Genomic DNA, 14,551 nt, shown 5'->3' on the forward strand with positions numbered 1-14,551 from the left:
TTCAGCAGGCTTTCTGCGCTGACACGCTGCCTGTTCGGGACGTGTACGAGGAGGAAAGGACAGGAGCGGGGACACGCAGCCACCAAAAAATCCTCTGAAAGAGAAAAAGCTGGGAATCAGCATAAGCAGCTGCTGTGTAACAACTGTAGATTTAGACGCCAGAGGCACACAGGATTAAGGCTGACCTCTTTTATGAGATGGTTCAGCCAAAAATCAAGTTGACACAGTTTTCCCCTAACACCAAATATGGTCAGTCAGCCAAGTCACGCTCGGTGTCTGAAGTTTGCTTCTTTAGTTTTGTCCTGGACAAATGATGCTAATGAAACTAACAAGCAATGGAAGGTTATGCATTAGCATTGTATACACATGTACAAACACACCTAAATTATCACTCAAATTATCTAATAATCACTGACATAATTTCAAATGCATGTTGTTTCTGAGACTATGAAACTGTTGTCTATAAAAATGGTCACAGGAACACACAAAATTCTACTCTAAAGATGGCTGTGGCTATTGTTTTTAGCTATCCAACATGTTTTCTCTATTTTTTGAAATAATAATATGCAACACAGTGTCAGAAACCACATAAACAAGTCTATTTGAGATTATTTAGCAACTCAACATGGTTTGAGTCATGTGCGTGATCATAGACATTTGCTTTGTATGAGCTTGTTTCACTTCTTATCTAGTTTAGCTAGCATGGTTGTTGTTATCTAACCTCTTTGCCCCAGGGTGAAATTAACCTTTGCACAACCTTTAGTCCTACCCGTGGGATTTACCATGGCAGGTCCCTAGATAGTACAGTCCAACAAGTGGGACTCAAACACTGGGTTATAATGTTCAGTTTCAAAAGCCGACACAACAATCAGCTTTAGTTCGACCCATTAATTAGATCTGTTTCCTGATTTGTCTTCCCATAGCATACAGTACATTCCTAAAATCAACCAAAACATAGTAACACTGGCAACATACAGCTTTTTGTCTTTACTATGCACAAGTGAAGCATGTGTTAAAGTGCATTTAGTGTATTTTAGAAGCAAGAAAAAAATGTGTTTCACTTGTTTCATAGAAATAGAAAGCATCAAGGAAGCTTTCCACTTGGTCAGCCATACTGAGTGCTTCTGGTTTAAACCAAGCTTGCCTAATTTGTCCTGTAGATATTTTGTGCTCCATGCTATGCCTCAGAAACACAATGTGCAGCAGGCTAGCCAGTGTTTAACTAACTTAGTCTGATGCAAATGGCTATGAGAGCCTATATCTCAAACTTGGCCTAACAATGAGTCATTGATATTAATGTTGCCTCATAGGATTATTTTACCATCTCATGTCATGTCAGTGTAAGCAAAAATGGCTGTGCATATGGTAGGCTTCACTTGATTATCTCTTTAAAAGTTATTTTAAAATTGGTTCCAGTGGATAATAGCATTGGCAGTCATGACATGTCACCAATTTTAATTGTAATTAAAACATGCAGAAAATAACACAGGATCCATGATCTGATCTTATTTGCATGTAACCAGTCTGCTAATCTCCCATAGTGGTCTGCTGACTGTGCTGCATAATAACCATATTCTAGAACTGCAACTACAGGTGTGCTATTAGTCACTTTGGGCCCAATGTTAACGATAACCAGAACTTACTTGCAAAAGGTTTAAAGAAACAAACTTTAGACGCCAAATATGTTTCTGAAGGAAATTGGGCTCATTCTAAACTGTAGGCTTAGTAGCCAGTTATCAGTCATAAAGCTAATCATTCATTTAGGCTAACTGCTATGAATTATTAAGTAATTCATATGTAAGTTGGGTAGATATGAGGAAGTCCTTAGAGTTTGAGGGGTCAACAGGAGGGTAGATCTACATCAGAACAGTAAAACTACTATTTGTCTTAATTTCCTTTCTGCTTATTAATGTACAGACCCTACAGGGCACAGCTGTCCCTGTAGGGCTGGACCTCCTGCAAGTGCACTGGGCTTTTTATTGACTGTGAGAAAGAGAGTGGGTAGCCTACATGTAGGGAGAAATGGGGGCGTGGAGGCGAGAGGAGCCTGCGGGTTCTGCCGATCCAAACTGATGTCACATGGAAAGAAGAAAGCTCCGTAACAGCCCCCGTGAGACCCTCCTGGGCCTCATGGACCAACACACACACACACACACATACACACACTCACACACAGACACAGGCAAAATCTAACTCTGCTAGTCTAATATTCTCACTTTAATGTCACAATGCCTGCAAGTCATAAGCACTCCTTGTGCTATCCCCTCTCCACAGCCCCCAAAATACCCCCCATTCCATCACAGACTGTCCAAGCATGACAGAATCCAGTGGCTAACAGCCCAACAGAGACCGAGCTTAGCTTAATTAAGATAGTCTCCGTTCTGTTCTCTTAAATGCTCCGTCCTCACTCCCCCTCCTTTTCGTTTTATGGGGCTGTCACATGGAGAGTTGGATTCTTTGCTCTGTCTTGATGCTAAGTGACTTAACACAGATCAAAACAGCCTTCAATCTGGTCTGCAGACTCGAAGGTACACCTCCCTGCGTGAGGTCTGTCCCCCAGAAGGCAACGTTTAGAGCATCTGTCAGTCAAGCCTGTCCACTCTCTGGCTCTGGTCTCTCTGTTTTGAGCCAGCCTGTCGCAGGGACGAGCCGGACGACCTTTTCCCCTGTGTCAAAGTGCCAGGCCCCATCCCATCAGCTTCACCCTGCGCCATGTCACCGCTCTCGCTCTTTTGCGCTCCCCTCCGCTCGCTCCCATTTGACTCGCTTTAACGTGGATGAGTGGAAGTGAGGGATGACATGAGATGAGGTGACGGAGGAGAGGATCATGCGGTAAGTGCCCCGGCTGAGAGCAGCATGGTGGCCCAGGAACGGCCAGAGGTGTCTCCGGAAGAGCTGTCACCCACCGGGCACCTCACACCAGAGATGAGAAGAAGAGTGGAGGATGACAGGGTGGAGGAGAGAGAAAGGAGAGGAAGGATAGAAAGCAGGAAGCAGAGAGGATGGAAGGATGGATGGGTGTGTTGGGGTAAAGGGTTTTAAGTAACATTCAAATCAACAAGCATTGGGCAAAGTGTTGTATAACTATTCGAGTAAATCCAAACAAAATAGATCATGTAAATAAAATATCTGATGATGATGTATAAGTTTTTAAAAGGATAGTTGCTTCTTTAGTTTCGCACCGGAGCTTTAAGGCTAATGTAGCTAAGAAGTAAGCTTACACCATGCCAATTAGTATGCATGAATTATCATACTTGTCTGAAACCATGTTGAGTTGTAAAATAATCTCTAATAGACTCACTTATCACAACACTATGATGTACTGTCATCTATAAAAATGCACAAAAGTACATTGTACAGTTCACTCCCTAAACACTGTATACTATAATCAGTCTGTATTAACAACTGAACAACTGCCCATCCTCTGCATTCTGATGCTGTTGCTTCATCTGCCTTGATCAGGTGCCCACTGCTCTCCAGCCCTCTGGACCAGTCTGTCCATTATGGAGCTTCTCACTGAAGAACACTGTATGAGCCTCGCCTGTATACCACTGACCCTCCTGATGATACTGCTGCATCTTTATAATCATAGACATTGCTACTCCTGCTTTTCAAATCTCATTCTCGGCTTTTATTGTTTGCTATCCGGCATCGACCAGAGGAGGATGGGTTCCCCTTTTGAGTCTTGGTTCCTCTCAAGGTTTCTTCCTCTTGCTCTTAGGGAGGTTTTCCTTGCCACTGTTGCCATTGGTGACGCTCAGGGGGGCTTGGATCTGGATGTTTCTGTAAAGCCGCTTTGTGACAACACCTGTTGTAAAAAGCGCTAGATAAATGAACTTTGACTTGACATTGCATAGCTAGGATTATAGTCAGCAATAAAATCTGACTTTTTCTGCACTTTTGTCCATTTTCATACATAACAGTATGTCATGCAATGCCAGAAACCATATAAACAGGTCTATTTGACAGTACCTAACAAATGGATGCAGTTGCAGGTAATTGTGTTGGCATGCAGGTTTCACTATGCTAATTGTTGGGGGTATGATATTCCATCACTTCACTCCAAAAGAGTCAATTCTAATACTTTGATGTGTCTCATGTTGGGGTCAACTCTTATCCAATGACTCTGGGGGGTGAACTGCTTGGAGCTGACTCTTCCTGTCAACTGTTTTTTTGACCCTGATTAGTTCAAGGGATGTTTATTAAATATTAGTGTATTAGTGTATAAAGCAGGAAAGGGTTTGAGTTTGAGTAGCATTAGTTTGTTTAATGAAAGATGCAGATAGCATCCCAGCTAGCTAGCAGATGACAGCTGATTTTAGAACTAGAATTCATCTGATACAATTTAACATTTTAGTACAACTTGGTAATAGTTTTCATCATATCGTTATGATACAACAAACACAGAAAAGTGAGCAAACTATGTTTAAGATGGTTTAATTTCTGCTTTATGTCTTTATGAGTAGCTCTGGTATAAAAGTTAAGTAAAGTCACTCCATCAACTCCAGCTGAAGGAATCATGAATCAGAGTTGACTCCAGAAAACCTGACTTAGTGCATTACTACTGGTTAACTATTTTAGCCTCATGGCTTCAGTGCAAAACTGAGGCCTCACATCTTGGCTATCCTGGCTAATCAACTGCATTTTAAGTCTACACTATTTAAATTTGACTTTTCCCTTAACAATCACTTTAAAATATGTTTTAAACAAACCAATGACTTTTATGCTTTTTACCTTTTTTAAGCTAGTACAGACAGTGAAAAGACTGTAAGGTAGATATCATTAGCATTCTTCCAAGCATCCATCCTTGGAGCTTTCAGAGTGCTATAGTCTCGTTATGAAGCCTTCCTCCATTATATCATCATGACCTGCTCCCATATCACCATGATAAACAATGGTGCCTGGATTTCTCACCGTAATCAAAATCCCTACTGTAATTCTTCAGACCGTCTCTGAGGTCTTGACCATTCCTCAAATAAAAACAGTGGAATCATGTCTTCCTCATGGGCGGCGCGACACGACCGGAGTGTGTTAAAATCCACATTAAACACAGCGAAACTGACAGAACGCACCATAACTCAGCTCTTTTATGATTGTCATATAATGACAGTCACACCCGACTAGCGTTTTGGAATTAAAGGTGCAGGAGAGGAGCCTGGCCTGTGCTGCTGTATAAATCTCACTGAGGTTCCAGTATTGAACACATCGTGGTGGCCACATGAAGCAAAAAGCCTACGTGACATATGCTGAGAGGGGGGCAGGGGCAGAAGACTCTGGAACATACTGCCAGAGCTGCTTCTGTTTCTGGAAATATTCAGTAAGAGCCATTATGAATGATGTGTAGATGGTCATTAATGAAGCAGGAGCTCACTGACGACAGCAGCCGCACGGCTGATAATGTTTCTGGGACACAGTGATGAAAGATTTTCTCAGATGCTAGTTATGAGAAAATAGAATTATGAGATATGGCTATTTCTAAGCTTGTTTTATAGTGTTGGTCATACATGTGACATTTCTTTGATTGATTCTGTGCTTTACTTAATGCTAAAGTCTTTGAGAACAACAAAGATGTTGGTGTTTTGAAAATAGCCCCAAATTGTACAGTAGGCTACATCTACGTTACAGAATTTTCATTAAACCTAATGGCTTGTGGGGAAAAAACATGAGTTATGATCATTTGGGTGCTGCTGGCAGAAATCCAAGTTCGCAGCGCAGGGTCATCAGGAGGTCAAAGGGTCATGTTCTCCGCAGAACAACAATAATCAGTCTGACCTGACAAATTGATTTTGCATTCCATGTAGCAGACTGAGTGCGCATTAGAGAGGCTCCTAGCTTTTGTGCTGGGAGTAAATGGACAATAAAGCATATAGCAACAGCCAATTGCTCTCTGGTATAATTAGCTGCTTGGGCTGGAGAGGTGAGGGTGGGGCTGCTGAGCTTGGGGGGGTGGGGCAGCACTTAGGAGGTGTTGTGTTGCTTAGAGAAATCCCCAACCCTCCCCTCCCCTTCCTCTACTACTTCTCCTTTGTAGTCACGCCAGCACCAGCAGAGGGTAGGTGCTGCAGTTGGTGTGCCAACGGTCACACGTCAGCACCTTATAGCATCTGATTCAGAAAGAAGATGGGTGTCACTTTGGTTTCTAATCCCCACACCAACAACCCATACCTATATAGACATATACATACAAAGCCCAATCCTTTCCAGTGCCTGATTAGTCTCTCTTCTTGTCAGTGAATGGGTTTCGGCACTCAATATGGTCAAGAACTGCCTATTTTGATGGGAAAAGGCCATTTGAGGAGATGTAATCGATGTAATTGACTGTTGTTTTTGGGCAGGTGATTGTCAAAGTGGTGCTATAACATCTGACTTGCACAAAACAAAGTGGCATGTATTGGCAAACGTAAGGATATTTCATTTAATGATTCAATAACACTGTTTAATACTTTTAAAGATGTAATCTCATGACCACTGTAAACCTTTTAATTCAAGTCTTTATGTCTTTCCCATTAAAAACAATGCACAGAAGTATGTATGCACAGCACTTTGGACAACCAGTTAGAATGCAACTGGCAAAATCTTCATAGTTGTGACTATCTTAGTATACATTAAGTATCACATGATCCATGCACTTCAATGAACAGAGCATCTGAGGCTGAGACTGGTGCCTGGTAAACGGCGCAAGGCCTGGTCCAGCCATGCCTCAATAGGCAGGGCTAGACTAATAGATTTCCCTCTGTATTTATACCTCACATCACTCATTCTCCCTGGGCCCCCTGCACAGGTAGCTGTTCTATAAGAAATGAACAGTCTTTATAGACGTGGCCTCAGCCATAACAAGGCTGATTTTCAACGCCGGCCCAGGGTGTATAAGTCCCGCAGAATTGTGCGGCTTCATGCTCGACAAATCAAGCCTAACTTATGATGTTTTCCATGTAATTTTTATTCCCGTTTGACTGGCCAACTACCCAGTGGTAATAGAATGCTGCGGAAAAGGCCAGTGGGGGGATGTTTGCGCTCCGGGTGATTGATCGACGCACGCCGCGCTTTTCATTTATATCTCTCTCCCCCTTCCATTCCGAATCGGTTAAGTTTAGGAAAAATGAATCCAAAAAAGCAGGACCGAAGAGAAATGGCCCCAGATTACAGGCCGGCGAGCTCATAGATCTAAGCGGGGCCCCTTGCTTTGAGGTGGGGGGGGAGAGTGTAGACTGTCTGCGAGCATTAAGTTATCTAAATGAAAATCAATACTATATGTGCCAGCGTTTTACTACAGAGAAGTGCCCAGAGACCAGATGAAGTGGGGGGGAGGATGAATGGAGGAAAGGATGGAGGGATGATCATGCTTTTTGGGCTGTGGCTCCAGGGCTGTAGCCCTGAGAACAGGGGGCCTGCCTGCAGCCCTAATTGGCCCCCCTGGCCGGATGGAGCAGGAGCTAAACAAGGAGGCGGGGAAAACGTCTTGTTTTTCAAAACGATCTCGCACCCTGAGGGACAGATACCTAAATGTGAGTGTGTGTGTGTGTGTGTGTGTGTAGTTGTGTGCATAAGTGCCAGTGGGAGAGGGCATAATGCATAGATGTATATTGCAATGCCTTACATGGCAAAAAAATACTTTATATATCATTGCTGTCCAAGTAAAAAAGTTCTTAACTTTTAATGTAAATTAATGTAAAGACATTTCATTATACACAACTTAGCACTGTAGGTTTGAGGTACACTATATGGCCAAAAGTATGTGGACAACCCACCTCATTATTGAGTTAAGGCTTTTCAGTCATACTCATTGTTAAGAGGTGTATAAAATCAAGCACATAGAACATCTGTCATTTGTTTACTTTCCAGTCAAAATGGTCATTAAGTACAAGTTACTCATTTTTAAGTGTGAGGAAAATAAACAGAAACACACACGTACTTTCTAAATTTTCAGCATTTAGTGCCTCCACACTTTGCTTTCATTACAGCTCCTGTTCTTTTTAAGGAGACTTTCTGTTTTTCAAAGAAAGGGACATTTTTCCACACCTCCAAAGTTCAGCCTTAGAAGCTGGTTGCATTTTCTGCTTCTCACCATCCAAGTAATCCCAAACTCATTCAATTAGTATTCAGGACCTTTAGCCAACTGTGTTTTGCACACAGAGGAACTAGACCTCCGTATTTAACCCATCCGTGCAGTGAAACACCCACATGCATGCACACTAGTGAACACACACACTAGGGGCAGCGAGCACACTTGCCTGGAGCGGTGGGCAGCCCTATCCACGGCACCTGGGGAGCAGCTGGGGGTTAGGTGCCTTGCTCAAGGGCACTTCAGTCACAGACTGTCGGCTAAGGGGATCAAACTGGCGACATTCCAGTCACAAGGCTGGTTCACTAACCTCTAGCCCATGACTGCCCCTTCAGTGGTGTTAATGTCTGGGCTCTGGGGTGGCCAGTCCATTGTCCTCAGAAGCCTTTTTGTTTGATTGTGAAATTGTCTCTTTTTGTCTCCTTTTTTTCCTTTTCTCAGTAAGAGCTTCTTGGCAGCTACACAATCTTTTCAGACTCATAGCGCTGAGTTGTCTTCTCACAGTGGAAGGATGGACAGAAACACCTGTTCATTGTTTTTTCAGATGTGAAGCAAGAGTGGAGCTTGATTTTCTCCTCTCTTTCAAAGATGAAACTTTAACGGCTGTTTTTCTGATGGAGGTAGCTTTGGTGGTCTACCAGGTCTTGATGATTTAGGAGCTCTTTTTTCATATATTTTCATTTGACTTCCTCTTCCTTATGCAACGGGTTATCTTACACCTAATCTCTTCAGAAATGAAATGAATAATTTGCATTTAATGGCTGTTTTGAATAGAATTTAAATAAAGAAAGGCACTCAGTGACTTTTGCACAATACTGTATGTTATGTATATTTTGTACATACTTTCTGTTTATATAGCCAAGAGTGTGCTTGTCCCAATGTTAGTCTGCCAGTGTGTACATCTGAACCCTATGTCCAAATGTGTGTGTGTGTGTGTTTGGCCCCCTGTGGCCACTGGAGAAAACTCTCTCTGGTCACGCTAGAGCTGTTTCTCACCTGTCAGCCACCACAGAATCATTTCATTCCTTTCGCAATTAGACACAGCCATCCACAGAGGCACAGAGCACAGCTACTCTCCCTCTTCGCCCTCCTCAACACTGCTGCACTACACACCCGCACACACAAATATTTAAAGTCATGCTACTGAGCCACAGATATCCATTAGCACACATTTCTGCAATGTTGCAGTCCGGCTGCAGAAATGTCAACAGTTGCTGAGCTGAAACAAGGGCATGTTAACGGGTGAGAAAGTGAAACTGGGAGGCTTCTCCACTTTTAGCTTCAGCCAAATCAAGCGCAATTAAGCTCTGGTGTCCAATCTGTGCATAATATAATTAACTCTGACCCGCAGTGGATTTTGTCAGTCTTCTCATCGAGCATCAAGGCCCAACATAAAGACATTTTTCCACTGAGCATTGCTGTGTGGCACGGTTACTAATCCGAACCCAGAACTATCATTGCCCTACTCGAATACCTTTGTCCATTTCCCATCATACAACAGAACCATAGGAGTGGGTGGGTTCCCTGGAGATCTTATGGTGATTGCATGTTTGTTGCTGCATTTGATTGAGAAATTAACAGTAGCAACAATGGAGGAGTATCAAGTTCTAATTTACCTTTTATTCTGCATTTGGTTTTATTTATAGAGTGACAGACAGCAATTCTAGTTAAATAGTTTTTTTTTATTATTATTTTTAGAAATGGCAGTTGTCTGACTCAACTGACGATGTATGACAATTTTGTGACAGCTGAGGTTAACCAGTCAATCATCAGCACTATTTCTAGCTCCACCCATACATTCCAGCTTGGCATGCATGGTACGCTAGCAAGTAGGGTAAACAATTCAGCTTTAGTAATCTTGGCAGTGGAAATGACAACATAATGCATGATTATGGGTTTGTAACTGTATCGTACCGCAGTGCTCATTAGAAAAATGTTCTTACTCTTTCATCATGATGGAGGAAAGGAAAATTTCATGCTTCGTTTTTGTAAAAGGAGTTACTTTTAGTAATCAGTGACCATAGACAATTTGCTTATACTAAAAAAAGGAAGACAGTTGATTGACTTACAAACTGAAAATACTGACATGAATTGCAATCAAATATCATGTTGAGAAAATTCCATAGACAGTGGAGAAAATGGAAATTATGCTGATAACATAATTTGTTATGAAAAACTTTATATAAGTGAATTGTATTTCACTTGAAATGTGGCATAAGTTCAAACAACATTGTTTTTTTTTTTAACGTACCCTTGTAACTGTTCTTGCATTATATCGCTGCTGTCAGAAGAAAACCTCATTTTCTCCTTTTTGTCGTTTTTAGTTTTTGACATAATTTGAAAATACCTGTCACCCTTTACATTGTGTGTACATTTCATGAAGAATGGACCAAAAGAAAAGGCCCAAAAATACTTGGAAAAAAGTCTGGTTCCATTGACTTACATTAAAAGCAAAGCAGGTTTTTTCCTTCTCCTTTTATCATTTTGGAGATACAAGGTTTTCTTACGACAACAGCAATATAATTTACACAATGTGATTAAAGCCTAAGGAGTCTCAAGAGAATCATGCTAGCTAACTCGCTAACCATATTTCTGATGACAAGGCACTTCAGTACAAATACCTTGTAATGATGACTAGTAGGAAGTTTCCATTAAATGTGTGACTGATGAGCATCAGATTGCTGTGCTAGATTCTACACTGTATGTCCTTGAATATTTGAGGCACAAACCTTGATATATGACCTCAAACTCCACCAGCTCCCTTAATTCTCCTGATTTTCACATTTAAGATTCCCTCCCATCATCTTGTAGAGTTGGAAGGTGTGTATGGCTTTGAAAGGGCCTGTATTCTATGATGTGGATCAGCCCATCCGTTCAGTAATGATTATGATCCTGCTGCCTTTATTGCACCTTGAATGATTTTTTAATGTCAGTGTTGGGGAGACACACCAATAACTGGATTAATATCTGAGCTAATGTAGATTTGCTGCTCCTGTGCTTTTTGATTGTATGCCAGTGGCTTCTCATTGGAAAATGGCTAATACAGCCAGGCACTTGTCTCTCAATTACATGATCTGTATTAACTCTCTACTGTCAGCTTCAGCAGATCCTATATACATTCTCACATGAATAAATACACCATGCATTTAAACTTATGCAAATGCAGGAAAATGTATGGTTATGAGATATATTCTGAAATGGCCAGAAATATAAACGTCAGCTCATTTAACCAGTCTACACCCTGCATGGTATGTACACTTTAAAGGCAGATTCCTGCATATTCCTGCAAAATTCTGCACATTTCAATTGTGAAGATGTGAACATAGTCATTCAGAGTGTTTTTGATGAGAAATGCTCCATTCTAGAGAAACTTACCTCTAGTAAGAACCCCGTGGCTGGCCAGAAATGGGGGGCAGAGCGGTCAGTGGTGGCCCTGATTATTTGGTGCCAGAGGCAAATGTTTTCTTTCCTTTCTTTTCAAACCAAATTGACTTTCATTGTTGCTTAATTCTTAAAATTCTTAAAGTCTTAAATTTCATTTTTATGGATCATACAGCTACTGATGAGTAGAAGGGCTACACAGAGTCTGGATTATATAATCTGTTTACAAAAATAACACTATATTTTGAGAGTTCATTGTAGATCAATTGTAGATGCTCATCTTGTTCTTAACTAACAATTAACTAAGTACTGATTAAATGCAAGTCATGTGTAATAGAATCTATTAAACTCTTTTGCTGAATTCTACTGACATTTCAAATTTTCTGCGTAATTATATCATTAAGACATTAGCAGTCTTTCAGCAGTTGTTTGATGTGAAATCCTCCATTCTAGAGAATGTTACAGAGTCACAATAATGCACAGTGGTGGTGACCAAGCTTCCGAAGTGTTCAACGCCTCTTAAAGCTACCTCACAGAAAGCTGCTGCACAGAATGGTCATGAATATGCTGCCTGAAACTAAATTAAATGGCTGTATTTGTATTGTGGACATCAATGCAAGTTAAGTTGTATGTTTCTGTACAATGAACCATTTCACATCAAACCACTCTGAATGACTTCATTTGTTTATCTCAACTATTGAACTAAGCAGAATGTTTGAAAAATTCCCCTTTTACTTTAACCCAAAACATTAACCTAACCCAGGTAAAGTAATCAGTAACAGATTACACTTAAGTAACCTCTGCAATACTGACACTGCTGCTAAGGAGGGCTGGGTGGTGTCCTGATCCATTCCTGGATGAGCCAGGGGTCACACTGTCTACAGTGCAAATGTTTAGCTGTTTTATTGCCTGTGGAATAGCTTTTGGAGGCACATTAAAATATCTAGATGTCTGGTTCCCATAACCCCCTATTATGAACACTTCTGACTCTCTTTCAATCCCGTAAGTTTCTTTAGAAAGGCACATTTCACCACCCTCAAACCACTCTGAATGACTCCGTTTACATCTTAAACACTGAGTTACGCAGACGTTTTTAAAAATCGGTGAAATTCCTCTTTAAGTGACTGCTTTTACCACCGATAGCAAGAAGAAGCAGCTCCGATTGTACCGTACCTTTAATTCGCTCAGGAGATGTAAATAATTTGCAGAGAAAGCAGAGGATTTCAATGGGAATGGATCCACAGCGGCAGGGAGAGCTGTGTGGGGAGGCAGAGGGGTCAGGGAAGAAGCAGCGAGAGGAGGATGAGACACTGTATTAGGCAGTCATTCCATGATGTAGCCCTATTCACCAGGTTTGCTGTTTTAAAAAAGAGGAAATTTCTCCATTGCAGAGGCAGTCAGGCAGAGGACAGGAGCTGGGGCCATACTAATAAATCAGCCCCAAGCCTCTGGTGGCCACGGGCCGCATGGGAATACTGCAGAGAGAGAGAGAGAGAGAGAGAGAGAGAGAGAGAGAGAGAGATCATGCATGTTGAGCTTTAGAAAGAATGATGTTTCCTTTCTTTCTTTCTCTCTCTGTCTTTCTCTTTCTCTCTCCCTCTCTCCCTCTCTCTCTCACACACACATACTGCAGGCGCAAAGAAGCAAATATGTCTACCGTAGCACCAATATCTCTGGCTCTGTGCCCCCACATTTTCCCAGACAAATTAGAGGTGCCCTGGACAGTTACAGCGTGAAAAAACAAAGTCTGATTTTTCCGAACGTGCAAACTGCCCATTATCTGGCCCATAGAGAGGCCATTTGGGAAAGGGCCTCAGGACACTGCTGGAGAAAAGGAGAGCAAATCAGAGAGAGGTGGTGGTGGAGGGGTAGTACCTGAAAAATCACCCCCGTCTCCAGCCACCCCTGTTTCTAACTAACCCTTGGGAACATATCCTATTAGAACTCCAAATATAAATGAGATGAAAAGGAAATTATATCCAATCCAACAAGGCCTGTTGGTCATTTCTGTATTTATCACCGCTTGACATTTTTGAGGTTGTGCAAACGTAACACAATGTTGATTGTTCATTGTAAACATTATGTTATGGTGGATTCTGTTCATCTGCTTGTTTTTTATACAATTATGCGGAGTTTGTAAATCAAACACATTCATATCATCTCCCCCTGAAGAAAAGAAATTAAAGAAGGAAGAAAAAACAAGAAAAGAAGCAAAAATCCCCACTGCTGTTTTTTAAAACAGCACCCGAGGTGTTTGTGTTTGCCTTAATGAACAAAATTACCTGAATTATTTATTCTTTAAATTAATTTGGTACAGAATATTCACCTTCATTAGTTTATGGATCTGTTGAATGAAGGACATGGATCTATACAAGAGACACTGCTTGTTTAAAACATCAGACAACAGGATGTTTAGCTGGACTGCATACTAAGTGATTCTGAGGTACGTCGCCTAAAGCCTGTTTTGGGGTTTGAAGAAGGAAAAATAAATACATTTGTATCTTCTGAGTAGAATTTCATTCAGTTTTGATATTTCATCACAGTCATATTAAAACTTCTCTTTACGTTGTTTGAACATGTGAACATTTTATGATGAGAGGACCAACCAAAATGGTCCAACATGTCATGGAACATTACATTTTGCATTCAAAAGCAGGTCATAATTTCAGAGATACAAGGTTTTGTTACAACTAAATATGTTTCTTATTATAAAAAGTACACAAAGGAAAAGCAGTAGTTGTATTATTTTTGGCTTTGCATGCAAATGCAAACATACAGGATCGCTAACAGCTCAGTTAGTGGAAGATCCTTCTCTTAAATAGCTCTTGAACTAAACTCTGAAATAACATTCTAGAACAATATTATGAAAGCAAACTCCCTTGAAAACCTATTTGCTTAGGCTATACTGTAAAAAAAACAGAACGTTAATTAACAGAGAAAGTATATTTTCTCAATGATAGTAAAAATCTGTAAAATTACAGTCTTTTCATTTCTTACAAATACTGCCTTTTACTGTAATTCAACAGTTTCACTTCTTCAACTAGTTATTCTGGCATGCAATATTTTATCATACTAATAACAGTAAAAACTAAATAAAGTAAAATAAAT

This window comes from Colossoma macropomum, unplaced genomic scaffold (assembly GCF_904425465.1).
Source record: "Colossoma macropomum unplaced genomic scaffold, Colossoma_macropomum, whole genome shotgun sequence".
NCBI lineage: Eukaryota > Metazoa > Chordata > Actinopteri > Characiformes > Serrasalmidae > Colossoma > Colossoma macropomum.